Genomic DNA, 6,774 nt, shown 5'->3' with positions numbered 1-6,774 from the left:
CATCTAACCCCAACCCATCCTCATATCCTAAATCCACCTAAACCACCCAACCCCTCTACCTTCTTACCCATCAACCCCCTCAACCTAACCATCCAACACCTACCCAAATATTCTTCCTCCCACTCTTACACTAACCTTAATACTCAACAAAATCATACACTACTTATCATAACTAACTCAATCCAGCATCACATACCTACATGACCACTCTATATTTTACCAAAACCATACATCCTCCACAACTCACCACCCACCACACCACCCCATCATAACACCCCAAACATATATACCCCTTATCTCCCACCCTCACCTAAAATTCATGTAACCTGCTAAATAAACTAATACCTATATTACAATACTATCAAACATGCTATCATTACTTACAGATACAATATGCCAATATCCTAAATATATTATAAATAATACTAATTAAATAAATATATTAAGCTATTGAACGCACATAATAACCCCTCACCTCCCCCCACAATGATAACACGCTGAATAACAACAAGAACATACAACCATAACGCGAATGCAACTGCAATGCAAGAAAAGTGCAATAATATAATCAGTACAGTAACCTATATTTAATAAATATCTGCACCTTAATGCTTTATAACCTGCACTACCATGAGCTAATGCAACGAAATTTCATTATTATCTGTACTGTAAAGTTCAAATTTGAATGACAATAAAAAGGAAGTGTAAGTCTGAGTTTTAGTTGCTTAAGAGATATTCCTGGCTCTGAATTTGCTCTTTGCTATTTTTATGTTTTTGTGCATTATTTGTTGCCGTCATCATTAAACGAACAGGTTACTCATCAGTACTCAGTACTTAAATGGTTTTTTCACACATACTTTTTACTTTTACTCAAGTAAATATTTGGGTGACTACTCCTTACTTTTACTTGAGTAATACATCTCTAAAGTAACAGTACTCTTACTTGAGCACAATTTCTGGCTACTCTACCCACCTCTGTGTATCTTATGAAACTTCATCGGTGGAGGGGCAACATATAAGCCGTGCCAATCAAAATAAAGCACTACCATCTTTGGCAGTTGACAATTGAAAATGTCCGAGCTCAAGGCTGCAACATATTTATTGTAACTTAATGTAATATTGTTACAAACACGCCATAATGCCAGCTGGGACGCCATGATGAACCTAAATCTAAACAGATTTAGGTCAACAAAAGGTACCAGCCTTCGTACGTTAGCTTTAAGGAATACGACAACTCAAACAAACAGGAAGCGCTAAGCACTATACAACGTACACAACATTCTCCGTATAAATGTTTTAAAGTTAATTACCGAGCAAATAATGGAGTCGCTTCTTCTTTCTTGCTGCTTGAATCCCGCCAAACAGAGGTGGGCTGTTCGAGAAACGCGGGTGCTCGGTGACGACGTGCCGAAACCCGGAAGTCCCACTGGTTACACCCCGCCCCTGGTCAAATGAGCACTCGTTTTGCTGTTCTGCTTCTCCCGCTCATATGGATCTGATTTTCAACTTGCATGAAGAAACCTTTTGTACTCGGTAAAGTTTTATAAGGAATATTAAACACTGTTAAATGGAGTAAAAATACACTATAATTACATCATAATATACTACTATGTTATATTACATGATATTATTAATATATGGACGAGTATGAACTTAAGTGATGACGGGAAAGTATGTGTACAAGGCAAGCTCCACCCAGCTGCCGAGGGGGTATTTGAGAGAGCACCAAGCAAGCATTGAAATGCTGTACAAATACATTACATTCAGTTATATTTTTAATACAGTTTTCATTGGGTTGAGTGGCTTGATTTATAAGATTATGCCGGGTGGATGTTAAAACATTATTAGACTAATGAAGAAAATTAGAAACTGTGACTTTAAAGTTCTTTTGGTTGCTTTTTTGTTTTTTTATTGAACAAAAAGCATACATTTATAATTCACACAAAAGTCAAGGCACTTTCAACATCAAGGAAAGAAACCAAGAGTAAATACAGATAGAGTAATAATGCTAAAAAAAAGATGAAGAAGAAAAAAGACAAAAAGGGCTACCTAAATCCCTTTAAATGTTTTTAACAAAGATATATTTAAGGGCTTTTGTACTCTTAATCATTCTCCAAGATTTTATTGATAATTGTAACCCATTAAGCCAATTAGAAAATGTAGGCCTTACTTTCATAAATCGACATTTATGTAGAAAATGTTTTTGCCTGGAGCATAATAATGTTGACAAACATTTCTATGTTACAGTCGTTTACAAAAATACCAAATTTGATCTCTTCTATAGAGAATGGGGACATCTCCACACTCTTGTCTCTCAGCCAATCTCTGATCTCCTCCCAAAACACATGTACACTCTCACATTCCACAAACATCCTCTACAGCTCCACAGATATAACAGCCATCAACCTACATGTTAAAGGCCTACTGAAACCCACTACTACCGACCACGCAGTCTGATAGTTTATATATCATGATGAAATATTAACATTGCAACACATGCCAATACGCCGGGTTAACTTATAAAGTGCAATTTTAAATTTCCCGCTAAACTTCCGGTTGAAAACGTCTTTGTATGATGACGTATGGGCGTGACGTCACTAGTTAAACGGAAGTATTGGTACACCATTGAATCCAATACAAAAAAGCTCTGTTTTCATCTCAAAATTCCACAGTATTCTGGACATCTGTGTTGGTGAATCTTTTGCAATTTGTTTAATGAACAATGAAGACTGCAAAGAAGAAAGTTGTAGGAGGGATCGGTGTATTAGCGGCTGGCTGTAGCAACACAACCAGGAGGACTTTGACTTGGATAGCAGACTCGCTAGCCGACGCTAACCGCCGACCGCACGGATGATCGGGTGAAGTCCTTCGTCCTTCCGTCGATCGCTGGAACGCAGGTGAGCACGGGTGTTGATGAGCAGATGAGGGCTGGCTGGCGTAGGTGGAGCGCTAATGTTTTTATCATAGCTCTGTGAGGTCCCGTTGCTAAGTTAGCTTCAATGGCGTCGTTAGCAACAGCATTTTTAAGCTTCGCCAAGCTGGAAAGCATTAACCGTGTATTTACATGTCCAGGGTTTAATAGTATTGTTGATTTTCTGTCTATCCTTCCAGTCAGGGGTTTATTTATTTTGTTTCTATCTGCATTTGAGCCCGATGCTATCACGTTAGCTCCGTAGCTAAAGTGTTTCGCCGATGTATTGTCGTGGAGATAAAAGTCACTGTGAATGTCCATATCACGTTCTCGACTCTCATTTTCAAGAGGATATAGTATCCGAGGTGGTTTAAAATACAAATCCGTGATCCACAATAGAAAAAGGAGAAAGTGTGGAATCCAATGAGCCCTTGTACCTAAGTTACGGTCAGAGCGAAAAAAGATACGTCCTGCACTGCACGCTAGTCCTTCACTCTCACTTTCCTCATCCACAAATCTTTCATCCTCGCTCAAATGAATGGGGTAATTGTCGCTTTCTCGGTCCGAATCTCTCTCGCTGCATTGTAAACAATAGGGAAATTTGAGCAGCCCTCCAGCCTGTGATGTCACGCTACTTCCGGTAGGGGCAAGGCTTTTTTTTATCAGCGACCAAAAGTTGGGAACTTTATCATCGTTGTTCTCTACTAAATCCTTTCAGCAAAAATATGGCAATATCGCAAAATGATCAAGTATGACACATAGAATGGATCTGCTATCCCCGTTTAAATAAAACAATTTCATTTCAGTAGGCCTTTAAATTTAAGTTTCAAAAAGTCCTTTGAAGGGTATATACCATTAATAATTTAAAATTGCATTTCTTTAATTTTGGGAAGAATTAGGTATGTAATCACAGAAATGAACATCTTCAATATTAAGGTTTCTCAGACAAGGGGTAGTATTTGAATATAATACACCTTGAGTCACCATAGATTTTAAGGAACTGTGACTGTAGATCCACTAACTCAGAGTTTTTCAACCTTTTCTGAGCCAAGGCACATTTTTTTCATTCAAAAAATCCGGAGGCACACCGCAGCAGAAAACATAAAAAAATTAAACTCAGCAGCCAATATTGACAATAAAAAGTAATTTTCGCAATTGTTGGATATGAATTCAAACCATAACCACCCATGCTTCACTATAACTCTTGTCTCAAAGTAGGTGTACTGTTACGACCTGTCACTTCACGCCGTGACTTATTTGGAGTTTTTTGGTGTTTTCCTGTGTTTAGTATTTTAATTCTTGTCTTGCGCTCCTATTTTGTTGTTGATTGTCATGTCATGTACGGATGTACTTTGTGGACGCCGTCTGCTGTTCCACATGCTGTAAGTCTTTGCTGTCGTCCAGCATTCTGTTTTTGTTAAGTTTGTGGCCAATTAAGTTTTAGTTTCGTTTTGCATAGCCATCCCTAACCTTCAATGCCTTTTCTTAACGGCACTCGCCTTTAGATTATTTTTGGTTTCAGCATTAAGATACCTTTTTACCTGCACACTGCCTCCCGCATATTGTGATCGCAACAAACTGTGTTCCCGACATCTACAAAGCAATTAGCTACCTGCTGCCACCTACTGATATGCCGAGCTCTAGACAGTACAGACACTCAACAACGACACATTATTTGTGGATTATAATTACTGGTTTAGTATTTTTAACCCAATTAGGTGAAATTACATAATCTCCCACGGCCATACTTGCCAACCATGAGACATTCGAATTCGGGAGATGGGGGGAAGGGGGGTTTGAGGTGTGGGGGGCGAGGTTGAGGTAGGCGGGGTTGGGGGGGGTGGGGTTTGGGGGTAGCGGGGGTGTATATTGTAGCCCGGAAGAGTTAGTGATGCAAGGGATTCTGGGTATTTGTTCTGTTGTGTTTATGTTGTGTTACGGTGCGGATTTTCTCCCGAAATGTGTTTGTCATTCTTGTTTGGTGTGGGTTCACAGTGTGGCGCGTATTTGTAACAGTGTTAAAGTTGTTTGTACGGCTGTTGATCAAGTATGTCTTGCAGTCACTTTCGTGTGTATGCAGAAGCCTCATACAACATGTGACTGCGCCGGCACGCTGTTTGTATGGTGAAAAGCGGACGCGTCGACAGGTTGTAGAGGACGCTAAAGGCAGTGCCATCACGGCACGCTCTTAATATTGTTGACCGGGTGAAAATCGGGAGAAATTCGGGAGAATGGTTGCCCCGGGAGATTTTCGGGAGAGGCACTGAAATTTGGGAGTCTCCCGGAAAAATCGGGAGGGTTGGCAAGTATCCCCACGGCACACCAAACAATATCTCATAGCACACCAGTGTGCCGCGGCACAGTGGTTGAAAAACACTGCACTAACTGACAAGAACGCTTTGCTGTTTTTTTTGTAACAAACTGAAAAAAATTGCTGACCATTTATGTGATAGTAGCACTCTGCTGTTTTTGATAACCTACCGCAAAAAGAAAAAAAAAAATCAAAGATCCTCAAAATCTTGAATTTACTCACCTGTAATTAATGAAAAATGTGATGAATGTGATTTTTTTTTTAAAACAATTTGACATCCCTGATCGCTACATGAAAACATTTTGAAAAATAAAAATAAACTCAAACTCAAACTCATTATTTGCGGATTATAATTACCGGTTTGCATAAAGTATTTTTAACCCAGTAAATGTTTCAAAAATGTTTGAAAAGGTAGCACATCCCAAAATTAAGACTAGTAGGACAAAATACTCACATTTCACTTGATTTATTGCTCACATCAAAAAAGAGGAACGCTTACGCGTTTCGGCACGTGGCCTTCGTCAGAGCGTATTTTTAACCCAGTTAGGTGAAATTACATAATCTCCCACGGCACACCAAACAATATCTCACGGCACACTAGTGTGCCGCGGCACAGTGGTTGACAAACACTGCACTAGCTGACAAGAACACTTTGCTGGTTTTTTTTGGAACAAACTGAAAAAAAAATGCTGACCAAAGATCCTCTGTCTATGTGATAGGAGCACTCTGTTGTTTTTGATAACCTACCGCAAAAAGAAAAAAAAAATCAAAGATCTTCAAAATCTTGAATTTACTCACCTGTAATTAATGAAAAATGTGATGAATCTAAAAAAATTTTTTAAACGTATTGAGTGAAGTGAATTATATTTATATAGTGCTTTTCTCTAGTGACTCAAAGCGCTTTACATAGTGAAACCCAATATCTAAGTTACATTTAAACCAGTGTGGGTGGCACTGGGAGCAGGTGGGTAAAGTGTCTTGCCCAAGGACACAACGGAATCCTAGTATGGGGGGAGCGGGAATCAAACCTGGAACCCTCAAGTTGCTGGCACGGCCACTCTACCAACCGAGCTATACTATATTATATGCTCCATTATAATTACTGGTTTGCATAAAGTATTTTTAACCAAATTAGGTGAAATTACGTAATCTCCCACGGCACACCAAACAATATCTCACGGCATACTAGTGTGTCGCGGCACAGTGGTTGAAAAACACTGCACTAACTGACAAGGACGCTTTGCTGTTTTTTTTGGAGAAAACTGAAAAAAAATGCTGACCAAAGATCATCTATGTCAGTGGTCCCCAACCACCGGGCCATGACCCGGTACCGGTCCGTGGATCGATTGGTACCGGGCCGCACAAGAAAAAAATAAAAAATAAAAATAATAATAATACTTTATTTTTTTAAATTTTTTTTTATTAAATCAACATAAAAAACACAAGATACACTTACAATTAGTGCACCAACCCAAAAAACCTCCCTCCCCACTTACACTCATTCCCACTCATTCGCACAAAAGGGTTGTTTCTTTCTGTTATTAATATTTGT

This window comes from Entelurus aequoreus, linkage group LG09, assembly GCF_033978785.1.
Source record: "Entelurus aequoreus isolate RoL-2023_Sb linkage group LG09, RoL_Eaeq_v1.1, whole genome shotgun sequence".
In the NCBI taxonomy this organism is placed as follows: Eukaryota; Metazoa; Chordata; class Actinopteri; order Syngnathiformes; family Syngnathidae; genus Entelurus; species Entelurus aequoreus.
Note: the sequence above shows the minus strand (reverse complement) of the source record.